We start from the raw sequence: 14,726 nt of genomic DNA on the forward strand, positions 1-14,726 counted from the left end.
AAAGGCAGTACTTGGATGCAGTCTCAAAAACGACAGAGTGATACTGGTTTGCTTCCAAGGAAAACCATTCAACATCACAGTAATCCAAGTCTAGGCCCCAACCACTAATGCTGAAAAAGCTGAAGTTGACCAGTTCAACGAAGATCTATAACACCTTCGAGGACTAACACAAGAAGAAGATATTCTTTTCATCACAGATGACTCAAGTGTTTAAGTAGGAAGTCAAGAGATACCAGAATAACAGGCAAGTTTGGCCTTGGAGTATAAAATGAAACAGGGCAAAGGCTAACAGAGGTGTGTCAAGAGAACATGCTGATCATAGCAAATACCATTTCCCAACAACCCAAGAGATGATTCTACACGTGGACATCAACAGATGGTCAATATGAAAATCAGCTTGACTATGTTCTTTGCAGTTGGAGATGAAGAAGCCCTGTATAGTCAGCAAAAAGAAAGACTTGGAGCTGACTGTGGCTCAGATCATGAGCTCCTTGTTGCAAAATTAAGGCTTAAATTGAAGAAAGTAGGGAAAATGACTAGGTCATTCAAATAAGACTTAAATCAAATCCTTTAGGGTTATACAGTAGAGGTGAAGAACAGATTCAAAGGATTAGATCTGGTAGACAGAGTGCCTGAAGAACCATGGATGGAAATTTGGAACATTGTACAGGAGGCAGTGACCAAAACAATCCCAAAGAAAAAGAAATGCAAGAAGGCAAAGTGTTGTCTGAGGAGGCTTTACAAATATTATAGCTGAGAAAGGGAAGGGAGAAAGGGAAAGATACACCCAAATGAAGGCACAGTACGAAGAACAACAAGGAGGGATAAGAAGACCTTCTTAAATGAGAAATGCAAAGAAATAGGGGAAAACAATAGGACTGGAAAGACTAGAGATCTCTTCAAGAAAACTGGAGATACCAAGGGAACATTTCATGCCAAGATGGGCACAATAAAGGACAGAAACAGCAAAGACCTAACAGAAGCAGAAGAGATTAAGAATTGGTAATAAGAATAAACAGAAGAACTATACAACAAAGGTCTAAATTATTCAGATAACCACGATGGTGTGGTCACTCACCTAGAGCCAGACATCCTGGAGCATGAGGTCAAGTGGGCCTTACGTAGCATTACTACAAACAAAGCTAGTGGAGGTGATGGAATCCAAGCTGAGCTATTTAAAACTCTAAAAGGTGATGCTATTAAAGTGTTGCACTCAATATGTCAGAAAATTTGGAAAACTCAGCAGTGGCCACAGGACTGGAAAAGGTTAGCTTTCAATCCAATCCCAAGGAAAGGCAATGCCAAAGAATGTCCAAACTACTATACAATTACTCTCATTTCACATTCTAGTAAGGTTATGCTCAAAATCCTTCAACCTAAGCTTCAGCAGTACATGAAATAAGAACATCCCAGATGTACAAGCTGGGCTTAGAAAAGGCAGAGGAATCAGAGATCAAAATGCCAGCATTCACTGGATCATGGAGAAAGCAAGGGAATTCCAGAAAAGCATCTACTTCTGTTTCATTGAATACACTAAAGCCTCTGACTATGTGGATCACAACAAAATGAGGAAAATTCTTAAAGAAATGGAGTACTAGCCACCTCATTTGTCTCCAGAGAAACCTGTATACGGGTCAAGAAGCAATAGTTAGAACCTTGAATGGAACAACTGACCGGTTCAAAATAGGGAAAGGAGTACAACAAGGCTGTATATTCTCACATTGCTTATTTAACTTCTATACAGAATACATCATGTGAAATGCTGGGCTGGATGAATCACAAGTTGAAATCAAGAATGCCAGGAAAAATATCAACAATTTCAGATATGCAGATGATACCACTCTAATGGCAGAAAGTGAAGAGGAACTAAAGAGCTTCTTGAAGGTAAAAGAGCAGAATGAAAAAGCTGGCCTGAAACTCAATATCAAAAAAAGTAGATCATGGCATCTAGTCCCATCACTTTACCGCAAATAGGAGGAAGAAAAGTAGAAGCAGTGACAGATTTTATTTTCTTGGGCTCCAAAATCTCTGTGCATGGTGACTACAGCCAGGAAACTAAAAGATATTTGCCCCTTGGAAGGAAAACTATGACAAACCTGGACAGCATATTAAAAAGCAGAGACATCACTTTACCAACAGAGATCCATATACTCAAAGCTATGATTTTTCTAGCAGTCATGGACATGACAGTTGGACCACTGAGAAGGCTGAGGGCCAAAGAATTTCTGCTTTCCAAATGTGGTGCTGTTCTCGGACTGCAAGGAGATCAAGCCAGTCAATTCTAAAGGAAATCAACCCTGAATATTCACTGTTAGGACTGATGCGGAAGCTGAAGTTCCCATACTCTGGCCACATGACATGAAGTGTCAACTCACTGGAAAAGACCCTGACGCTGGGAAAGATTAAAGGCAACAGGAGAAGGGGGTGGCAGAGGATGAGATGGTTAAAATGCATCAACTACCCAATGGACATGAATCTGAGCAAACTTTGAGAGACAATCGAGGAAAGAGGGCCTGGCCTGCTGCATTCTAAGGGATTGCAAAGAGTCAGGCATGACTTAGGAGATGAACAACAAGAACAGTAAACATTCCTGAAGTATTTTCATTTTATTAAAATGCTTTGTATACCCAAAGTAATAACTTAAATATCTATGATTTAATCACTTCATTAATATGGAAATCATTTTTTTCAGCTCAGTCATATCTCTCATCAGTTCAGTCGCTCAGTCGTATCCGACTCTTTGTGACCCCATGGATTGCAGCATGCCAGGCTTCCCTGTCCATCACCAACTCCTGGAGCTTACTCAAACTCATGGCCATTCTGTCAGTGATGCTATCCAACCATCTCATCCTCTGTCGTCCCCTTCTCCTCTCGCCTTCAATCTTTCCCAGCATCAGGGTCTTTTCAAATGAGTCAGTTCTTCCCATCAGGTGGCCAAAGTATTGGAGTTTCTGCTTCAGCATCAGTCCTTCCAGTGAATATTCAGGACTGGTTTCCTTTAAGATTGACTGGTTTGATCTCCCTGCAGTCCAAGGCACTCTCAAGAGTCTTCTCCAACACCACAGTTCAAAAGCATCAATTCTTCAGTGCTCAGTTTTCTTTATAGTCCAACTCTCACACCCATACATGCCTACAGGGAAAACCATAGCCTTGACTAGACGGACCTTAGTCAGCAAAGTAATGTCTCTGCTTTTTAATATGCTGTCTAGGTTGGTCATAACTTTTCTTCCAAGGAGTAAGCGTCTTTTAATTTCATGGCAACAGTCACCATCTGCAGTGATTTTAGAGCTCCCCCAAAATAAAGTCTCTCACTGTTTCCACTGTTTCCCCATCTGTTTGCCATGAGATGGGACCGGATGCCATGACTTAGTTTTCTGAATGTTGAATTTTAAGCCAACTTTTTCACGGTCCTCTTTCACTTTCATCAAGAGGCTCTTCACTTTCTGCCGTAAGTGTGGTGTCATCTGCATATCTCCTACTCAATATTACTAAAATTATTACTGGTAAAATGACATCTCAATAAAAAAATGTAGTTGAAAATCATGTCTATTTTAATAGAGAGCATGTGCAAATCTCAGGCTCTCACATGCTTCCAACACACAGAAACTCTCACAACCAAAACTATCGACAATGATAAAGCAAAGGTAGGATATTAAAGGCAGTAGACAGAGATATTAGGAATAAGAAAACTGAAATTCTAGTCATGGATCTGTCACTGGTTTGCTATAAAACCAATGATAAATTCTTAAATTGTTTAAACTTTTCTAACCAACAGATTGGTCATTAGTTCTAATTTTAATTCCAACTTTACATTGTATCCATTATGAATCCTACAAACAAGTTTTGCTTTAGCCATGATTTGGGATTATATGCTTCCTTTGTGGTGTTGGAGAAGACTCTTAAGAGTCCCTTGGACTGCAAGGAGATCCAACCAGTCCGTTCTAAAGGAGATCAGTCCTGGGTGTTCACTGGAAGGACTGACACTAAAGCTGAAACTCCAATACTTTGGCCACCTCATGCGAAGAGTTGATTCATTGGAAAAGATCTTGATGCTGGGAGGGATTAGGGGCAGGAGGAGGAAGGGGACAACAGAAGATGAGATGGCTGGATGGCATCACCGACTCGATGGACATGAGTTTGAGTTGGTGATGGACAGGGAGGCCTAGTGTGCTGTGATTCATGGGGTCGCAAAGAGTCAGACACGACTGAGCAACTGAATTGAACTGAACCCCTCATTCATTATCTCAGTTTAGAAGGAGGTCCCAATATCCCTGTATAATTTCTTAACATTTATCTGCCCTTTCACAATTTAAATTCCCTGAAAGAAGGAAGTATTTTTGATCATTATTAAATATTTTGACCAGGCCCCAAAATGCTTTGAATACAGAAGGTGCTCAGTAAATATTTATTGAATAGAGAAATGGCTTTGAGGGGAGAAAAGCTGACATACTTCAGTGAGAAATAATACCTGAGTGGAAAAGAAGAAAAAAGAATTACCACTGAAGTCATCTGGTACAGAAATAAGAAGTACTACATATTTCAAGAACGAGTCAAATTTTCTATGTATGTTATGTAAATTAGGCAGCAAAAGGTGACATATACTGCATAAATGTAATTTCTAAAAACAATGTTAAAAAATCAATGCTTCATATGTTTAAAGGATTTAGACTACTTTATTTGGAAAATATATACTTTATTCCCATCGATGAATTATGTCTGAATACTTAAACTACATTTTAATTACAATTTAAAATTGGTAATTTTGAAGTATGACTATCATATCACAACACATCCAATTTCACATTCTCCAAAATGAAAAACCAACTTTTCCACTGATATAAGCAGTACCCCAAAGTAAGATAATAGTTACAATAAGACTTTGAACTATCTTATTCTTTATTACTTAAATAGAACACAGTTTATAAAATGACATACTCCATTACGGGTGGGGTTAGATAACAAAAACCTCCAGAGAGCCAGTCAACAGCCATCACTAGTTTCCTTATGTCTATTCACATTAACACAAGAACTACAAGTTGGACAGGTTAAACCATGAACACTGCAGTTAGAGGATAACAGGTAGGCTATTACTGTAAAGCTACAGAATGGCATTAAGGCATTATGTATCAAGGAACCAATAACAATAATAATAATGTGAGATGCCCCTCCCCACTCCAGGTTGTCAATCAGCATTAGTGCTAGCCATGCTACTGAATGTAACCAAATGGCAAGTAATTTTCTTCCCACATACTGTCGGATAAGCTGGATTTTCTTCAAATACACAAAATAAGGTAAAATGATTCAAAAGAAAAATGTAAAAACAATTATTGATCTAAGCGCTGCAGCAATTCAAATGTAAATTATCTGTGGATTACTTTTGTCATTATCTAAAGCATCCTGAGAAGAACAAATGTGAAATGTTAAGAGTTGCTTTCCTTCAATATTTTGGTTAATAAAACAAACAAACAAAAAAAACCCACAACCAGGGAGAATTCAGAATGAACAATAAGGAAGTGAAAACCCACCAAACCTCTGTTAGGAGATGTCATTAAAATAATGAGATATTTTTCATACCCAAACAAATTATTTCTCTCATAAGCATTTACCCAAGAATAATAAAAGCATAAATACACTAAAATACCTGCACACAGATGTTCCCAGCAGCTTTGCTTTTTGTGTGTGTTTTCTGTGTGTGTGGCCACACAGCATGCCAGATCCTAGTTCCCTAACCAGGGATCAAGCCCATGCCCCCCCTTAAGTAAAGGCATGGTGTCCTACTCACTGAACCACTAAGGAAGTCCAACTTAATAAGTAGCTTTATTTGTAATCAAAAGTTGGCAACAATCCAAATATCCATGAACAGGCAGATAAATAAATTGTGGTACATCCACACAATGGAATATTACTCAGCAATAAAAAGGAACAAACTATGGCTATATACAATAACATGGTAAAATTACAGAAATCACTACAGTGTAAAAAATTATGTTTTTAAAAAAGTACACACTGTAAGATCCTTTAATGTAAAACTCTAGAAAATGCAAATAAATATATAGTATAGAAAGGGACTTCCCTAGTGGTCCATTGGTTAAGACCCTGCCTTCGAGTGCAGGGTGTGTGGGTTTGATCCCTGGTCAGGGTGCTAAGATCCCATCTATCTTGCAGCAAAAAGCAAAAAACATAACATAGAAACACTACTGAAATAAATTCAATAAAGAGGCTTTAAAAATGGTCAACATTAAAAAAAAAAAATCTTAAAAAAAAAAGAGAACAGTTTTCTGGGCCTGGGAACTGAGGAAAGAGTGTGTAATGGCAAGATCACAAAGGGTCAAAAAGAAATTTTGGGGGATATTTTCATTATGATGATTGCTTTCATGAGTAATAGTTTCATGAGTGTAGAGGTGTGCCAAAACTTATATCAAATTGTACAGTTTACTGTATGTCAATTCGATCTCAACAAAGAAAGGTTTTTGTTTTTTTTTAAGAGAAAGCCTTTTCATTATCTTATTGCCTTATTGTAGACGTGGTTATATTTTCCTTTTATTATATTCAAGGTTGTTTATTAAAAACCATACTCTCCTCGAGTTAGTATACCTTAGTTCTAGTCTCAATTCTCTTACTTAGTGATGGCAGACAAATCACTTAATCTCTCTAGGTCTCATTTTTCTTATCTGCAAAATTAGATTAGGCTACTGACTATGCCAAAGCCTTTGACTGTGTGGATCACAATAAACTGTGGAAAATTCTGACAGAGATGGGAATGCCAGACCACCTGACCTGCCTCTTGAGAAACCTGTATGCAGGTCAGGAAGCAACAGTTAGAACTGGACATGGAACAACAGACTGGTTCCAAATAGGAAAAGGAGCACATCAAGGCTGTATATTGTCACCCTGCGTATTTAACTTATATGCAAAGTACATCATGAGAAACCCTGGACTGGAAGAAACACAAGCTGGAATCAAGATTGCCGGGATAAATATCAATAACCTCAGATATGCAGATGACACCACCCTTATGGCAGAAAGTGTAGAGAGCTAAAAAGCGTCTTGATGAAAGTGAAAGAGGAGAGTGAAAAAGTTGGCTTAAAGCTCAATATTCAGAAAATGAAGATTATGGCATCTGGTCCCATCACTTCATGGGAAATAGATGGGGAAACAGTGGAAACAGTATCAGACTTTATTTTTGGGGGCTCCAAAATCACTGCAGATGGTGACTGCAGCCATGAAATTAAAAGACGCTTACTCCTTGGAAGAAAAGTTATGACCAACCTAGACAGCATATTGAAAAGCAGAGACATTATTTTGCCAAATAGGGTCCGTCTAGTCAAGGCTATGGTTTTCCCAGTGGTCATGTATGGATATGAGAGTTGGACTGTGAAGAAAGCTGAGCGCCGAAGAATTGATGCTTTTGAACTGTGGTGTTGGAGAAGACTCTTGAGAGTCCCTTGGACTGCAAGGAGATCCAACCAGTCCATTCTGAAGGAGATCAGCCCTAGGATTTCTTTGGAAGGAATGATGCTAAAGCTGAAACTCCAATACTTTGGCCACCTCATGCGAAGAATTGACTCATTGGAAAAGACTCTGATGCTGGGAGGGATTGGGGGCAGAAGGAGAAGGGGACGACCGAGGATGAGATGGCTGGATGGCATCACTGACTCGATGCACGTGAGTCTGAGTGAACTCCAGGAGTTGGTGATAGACAGGGAGGCCTGGCGTGCTGCGATTCATGGGGTCGTAAAGAGTCGGACATGACTGAGCGACTGAACTGAACTGAACTGAAGTTGATATACTGCAGGCTAAATTGATATACTGCCATCTCATTAATACTTTATAGATCTATAGACTAGACAAGATGCCTCAGCTTTTTATCACACTATGTTGTTCCAAAAATTCTATAGTAAATCAAATCACATCTGTGACGGGGAAAATAATACAAAATTCAACAGTACACCTCTTTAATTGTTTAAAATGTTAAAATATGAACTATACACTGAAAAGAGCATAAATTTAGATTTAGATAGACCTACTGTCAAATTCCAGTTGGGCTAACTTGCTATGTAACATGAACAAGTAATTTTATTTCTCTGTGCCTGTACAATATACAACAGCCAACATATGGAAGCAACTCAAGCATCCATCAATAGATGAATGCATAAAGAAGGTATGGTGTATATATAAATATATCATGGAATATAGACTGAGGTTTGATGCCTGGGTGAAATGGAGGAGGAAAAAAATAGGTGAGCGAAATTAAGAAATATAAACTTCAATTGCAAAATAAATGAGTAATTGGTATAAAATGTACAATTTGGGAAATTAAGTCAATAACTATGTAATATCTTTGTATGGTAACATATTCTAACCAGACTTATTGTGGTGATTATTTGAAATGTACAGAAATACCAAATCACTATGTTGTGTAACAAGAACTACCATATTGCTGTAGGTCAATTATACTTCAAAAACAAGCAAACAAACAAACTTATAGAAAAAGAGATCAGATTTGTGGTTACCACAGGTAAGGGATGGAGGGAGAAGGAAATGGATTATAACATAAATGAGGACAAGGATATAATAAACAACATGATAAATATGATTAACACTGCTCTGTGTTATATATACATATACTGGTATTATAGTAAATTCCTAAGCGTTCTCACCAAAAAGAAAAAAAAAATATTTTTCCTGTTTCTTTATATGAGATGAGATATATTCACCAAATTTACTGTGATAATCATTTTATGGTACATGTTAAGTCAAATAATTATGCTAGATACCTTTTAAGTTATACAGTATGATATATCAACTATAGCTCAATAAAACTGGAAGAAAAAACTAAAATATAAAATATACAGAAAAAAGCACTGGCTTAGACAGACCTAGTTTCATATGCCTGTTGAGCTAACTTGCTGTGTAATATCAGCAAGTAATTTTATTTCCCTATGCCTCAGTTTGTCATATGTAAATAAAGAAAACAAATTAATACTTCATAGTTATTGTGAGGATCAGTGAAATAAAAAGGGTAAGATGTCCAGCAGATGACTGTCACATAACAAGTATTTAATAAATGGTAATAACAATGATAAAACAGTGGTTTAAGTTATAAAACTATTTGCATGCTTCAGGTTTTATTGTATTACATGAAAACAATTACCATTTATTAGCATAAATTAAAATAACTACTACCACTTTAAAAAGTATCTCTCACTATAAATTTTAAAAGGCAAGAGTTTGCTTACTCATCATGAATGAGGAAGGTTAGAGAAGACTACTTACTGAGTGCCCATCTACGTATGGGGCACATAAAGGAGGAATACATGCTCTATTTCATGTAATCTACATAAATAAACCACAGAAGCAGAAGGCGGAAAGGAGTGCTTGAAGGTAGAGTGGAAAGTACCGCTACTTTTACATAAGATAATCAAGGAAATGCTCTCTCATAAGGTATTATTTCAGAGGGTTTTAGAGTATCTTAATTCACAAAACATTTTTCTACACAAAATATCAGTGCATTAGCCAAAGATTTCCCTGGCTAAACTATTTAAGAAGTCCCTTTAAAGTGATATATGAATGAACAGACACATAATACCTCAAACACTATGCTGCAAGTTAAATTCCCCCCCAAAAAAGATTCACCAACTATTAAACAGAGAAAATTTTCAACTGAAACTAGGATATCTCATGAAAACTAAGCATTTGAGAGCTTTCATTTGCTTTCCCCTTAGCTCTCTGAGTTAAAAAATCTTTCATCATCAGAGAAAGAAAATACCTAACTGATGAAAAAACTTTAAAAGTGGTGAAATCTGCATACTTCAAGGAAAAGGAGTAAATATGATATAAAGTAGAAAGCATTATTTCTTACAGTAGTGTTAGATTCACAGTGAAACTGAGTGAAAGTTACTAAAGTTATTTTTTAGAAGTTTACATTCTTTACATCTTTTTGGCTGTTCCCCTCAAAGAATAAAAACAGTACAATGCCTTATTTCTTGAGCTATTGACCCAAGTTTAGAACCAGCAAATATATTAAGGCCAACTTCAAATATTAAAGTATCTGCCTGTCAAAATAGAAAAAAACAAGAAACATAATTTGAGGCAGCCTTCTGAATGAAAAGTTTTCTTTAACTTTCCCTGCCTGCATGCATTTGGTTCCCATTATCCCACTCTCCAAGAACATCTTTTCCTCTTAATAAAATTCCACCTATCCCTGGAGCCAGTTTAGATTTCACCTCCTCTCTAAAGTTTATCTTTAAGTGACCACTCCCCTCTCTGAAGTCCTATAGCAACTGCCCGGACAACACCCTTAGAAATTGTGTGACCTCCAGCCATCTCTTCCACTGCTGTTCTGAAACAGAATTTAAATCTTGGACTGGTAACTATTCGTGATGCTCTTAGCAACTGAATTTAGTTTTGAGAGACCACTGTCAGTGAGAAGACCCTAACCACATGCAGATGTGTATATTTAAATTTAAATTAAACCGAAAAGCAAGTTTCTCAGTTGTACTAGTCATCATTTACATGTGGCTAGTGGCTACCATATGGAACAATTATCATAAGGATATATGACATTTCTACCATCCCAAGAAGTACTACTGAATAATGCTGTTCTAAAGGGTAGTAGCCAGGTCCAATGTTTACTTGTATACCCTATAGTTCTTAACACAGTACCTGAATATAGTGGGCACTTCAATATTTAATTTAATAAAGACAAATTACTGTACTGGAAGAGAGGGTCGTACAAATGTCTTGTTGAAGTCTTTTAAAAATTTAAACAAATATTTTAAAATTTAGAGCATCTCTCCTCCCAAAAAAGCAATGAGAGAATGGAAAAAAAAAAAGCATGGAAACGAACGACCACAGTCAAGAAATGATTGCTGCCAGTTGCTTTTATACTTGTCAATTCCACGTTGTATGTTTCTTACACTCACCTGTTTCACCATCTTGTTACTTGCCTAGACAGTGAAGGCATATTACTTGCGACCTCTGCTCTAAACTCTATGGACTTTTAAAAATTATTTTTTATTGAGTAATATAAGAAATAATTTTGATCAGTTTTCTAAAGTTATAGCGTACTTAAAATTGCATGGCCAGTTTGACACATAATCCTCTCAACATTACAAGTCCTTAAAATAAACTGTTCCTTTTTTATACAAATGAAAAGTTCTGAATAAAAAATTTTCGTATGCTGTCTAGTTGGCAGTGCCTAATGACTGCCTTTCAGGGAGAGTCTCTCAAATACACATCTTAATAATGCAACTTTTGAAACTAATTTTTTTTAAAGTTTCCTTTGAGGACTACTGAAACTAAGAGGTGCTTATTTTAACTTCACAATAATACCAAAATTCATTTGCTTATACTGATAACAATAGCAGACACACAACAGGCGTTCCTATTGCCTGGAGAATCCCAGGGACGGGGGAGCCTGGTGGGCTGCCATCTATGGGGTCGCAGAGTCAACACGACTGAAGCGACTTAGCAGCAGCAGCAGCAGCAATGACTGAATTAATGAATTCTATCGTTGTCTAGATATGAAAAAAAAATGCTTTAAGCATCATCAGATAAAAATAAAATATTAATGTTCAAATAGTGAATTGTGCAATTCTGGTTTTATTAACTCCTGAACTCAATGTATATTATTTGTAGGTGTTTTATGGTATCTACATACACAAGATTTAAAAAATTACCTACTTTCCTCAGCTTCAGCCACTTCTCATTATCATACCAGCTCATTAACTGTAACTATAGGAAGCCAAGTTATTAACAGAAAAACAAAAAGTTTCTGTTTTACAAAGAGCTGGAATGTGAAATGGTATCCTTTCTTAGTCCAACTTCAATAATTAAGCCTAAAAAGATACCTATTCCAAAGTTGCTTATTGTCAATATCACTTCATTCTCTTTCCACAAGATAGAACAAACAACTGCCTAATTTTTGCTCCTTAATATTAGTTCAAACTAAAAACTGTTTCCAAATTAGTGCAATAACAGTTAAAAGTTTTGACACAAAAAAAGTCATTTGATAGACTTTTAAAAATGAAATTAGATCAATTTCCCATTTACTTCTGAAAAGAAATATATGAACCATTATTCATAAGAAATGAGGAATTTTATTTTTGACTTACAGTCTTTCAAATAATATACTCAGAATTAATAAAATTTTTTAAATTACTATAAAAATGCTAGATTTAAATAAGTTCTCAAGTTCAAGTAATTATTCAGCAATCAAAATAATTTCTAAACATAACCAGCAGGTTAAAAAACTGTTTCATGCATTTTAAAATATCCTTTGATATATTTTTAAAAAGTAATCTAAAAAGGCAGGTCAACAAACTGGTATTAACAAACACACACGACACAGAATAACAGAAGGAATGCTAAACACACACACATCCCACTTGCCCCTCTAGTTTTCTAAAGATGGCATTTGAGATTGTCAGCGAAAAAAGAGAACAGCTTCAACTAATTTCAATGACAGTAAAAATGCTTAGAATACAGTACAGAATTTCTAGTTAACAATATTGTACAGCATATTAGAAAGTAGTTAAGAGCAGATCTTATGAAAGTTCTTATTAGAAAAACGTGTAACTATGTGTGATAGTGATGTTAATTTATTATGATAATCATTTAGCAACATACACTGTATCAAATCATCAACGCTGTATACCTAAAACTATTACACCGTTATACAGCAATTATATCTTGATAAAAAACACAACTAAAATGTTTAAACATAAAATTTCTAGGATAAAGCTGTTTTAAGATTTCAACATGAAGAAAAACTGGAAAAATTACTACTAATCATCATATGCTGTCTTGTACACCTGAGATCAACTAAACTCCAACTCTTAAAAGAGAACACAACACATACTGTCCTAAGAGAATGATGGACACAAAACAGCATTTCAAATGCAATCTATTTTTCTGAAAATCTCTGATATATATAAATATATATGACACTTTATACATTTTTAATGTATTAAACTTCTAAGACATTAATTATTTACTTCCCTTGAAAACCAATTTACTTAACATTCATTCAGTACAAAGTACTTTAACACTGTCCCATCAGTGTGAACCAAAACCTCGACTCACTGTAAAAAAAAAACACAAAAGAATACTACCTTTAAACAGACGTAATTATTTTCTAAGCAAAACTAAAACATTTCTTTATTTAAATACAAACAAAAATATTTTCATAATCCACAAGAGACTTTTCTGTTTTCCTTAAATTAAAAACATTAAAATAGGCCTGTGCATTCATTATATAGTACTATTCCACAGAATTTTCTGTGATGATCAAAATGTTCTTTATACCAATGCTGCCCCTATGGCCGTCACTAGCCACATATGGCTACTGAGTACTTAAAATGTAGCTAATGCAATTGAAGAATTAAATTTTAATTTTAATTAATCTAAGTTTTAATAGCTACATATATATGACTAGTGGCTACTGTACTGAACAACAGTTACAGCCTATCAAATGATCACAACTAGGTATAATACCTCAGTGTAATACATATTAAAAGAAAAGCATTAAAGTAAGCAACCCAAGTGTCCATCAATGGATGAATAAACAAAATATGGTATATACATACAAGAGAATACTATTCACGCTTAAAAAGGAAGGAAATTCACGCTACAACAAAGATGAACCTTGAGGACACTGTGTGAAGTGAAATAAGCCAAGCACAGAAAGATATACACTGCATACTTCCACTGATACGTCAAATTCAGAAAGACAGAAAGTAGAACTGTTTTTGCCAGAACTTGAAGAAAGATGGTAATGAGAAGTCAGTGCTGAATGGATGCACAATGTCAGCTTTCTAAGGTGAGAAGAGCTCCACAGATGGATGGTGGTGACAGCTGCCCAACACAGTGGATATACTTAATGCCACTGAACTTAAGGCACACTTAAGAATTATTAAGATGGCAAATGTCATGTACATTTTACCACGATCAAAAAACTTTTTAAAAGCATCATAATCTGACCAAATAAGTACTTCTGATAAAATAGCTAACTGGAAATCTATAGGGGATACCGTGCTTCCTACACATGAAAATATCAGATCTGCTGAGAAAAAGCTATAGTAAGCCCGTAAGGAATAAAGGTGTATTACATTAACCCACTAGAGCCAAGAGCTGAGCATTCTGCTTCTTCAGGATCTAGCTGGACGGAGAATATTGTCTCTTTTAAGAAGGCACAAGGCTAGACAAAGTAAAGTCAAAGCTGAGTGGTAAAGTACTGTCTGTTTTGCTGTTTGGTTTAATTTGGTTTTAGGCACTGGCAATAGAGCTGGCCTTGGGCGAGGCTCATAATGAGCAACAAGAAAAACAAAACAGAAATACATTCAGTTAACTGTACAGTTATTTTTAACTTTCTTAGAAGATAACATGAATTCTATTTTAGTAAAAGGGCATAATAAAAGTACAGCTCTCAGGTTGTAAAGAGCCTAGCAGGGAAAAACTAGGGTAGGGATGACAATACTACCACTAATGAGAAATTACTTAGGCGCAAGATAGGAGGATAAAATTAATGTAGATAACAAAAACAAACAGATCATCCTTTTTCTCACACACCTATCTGAATGTATTTAGGCCCAAATGCTCCTATCACTAAAAATATTAACACATCACAACAAAATATTTTAGGAAAGTTATTAGATGCTCAAGTGGAAAAGGGTGTATAAAATGAAGGGTGTATAAAAATTTTAAAAACTTATATATTTAAAAGA

The sequence above is a fragment of the Capricornis sumatraensis genome, chromosome 2, assembly GCF_032405125.1.
Source record: "Capricornis sumatraensis isolate serow.1 chromosome 2, serow.2, whole genome shotgun sequence".
Taxonomy (NCBI): Eukaryota; Metazoa; Chordata; class Mammalia; order Artiodactyla; family Bovidae; genus Capricornis; species Capricornis sumatraensis.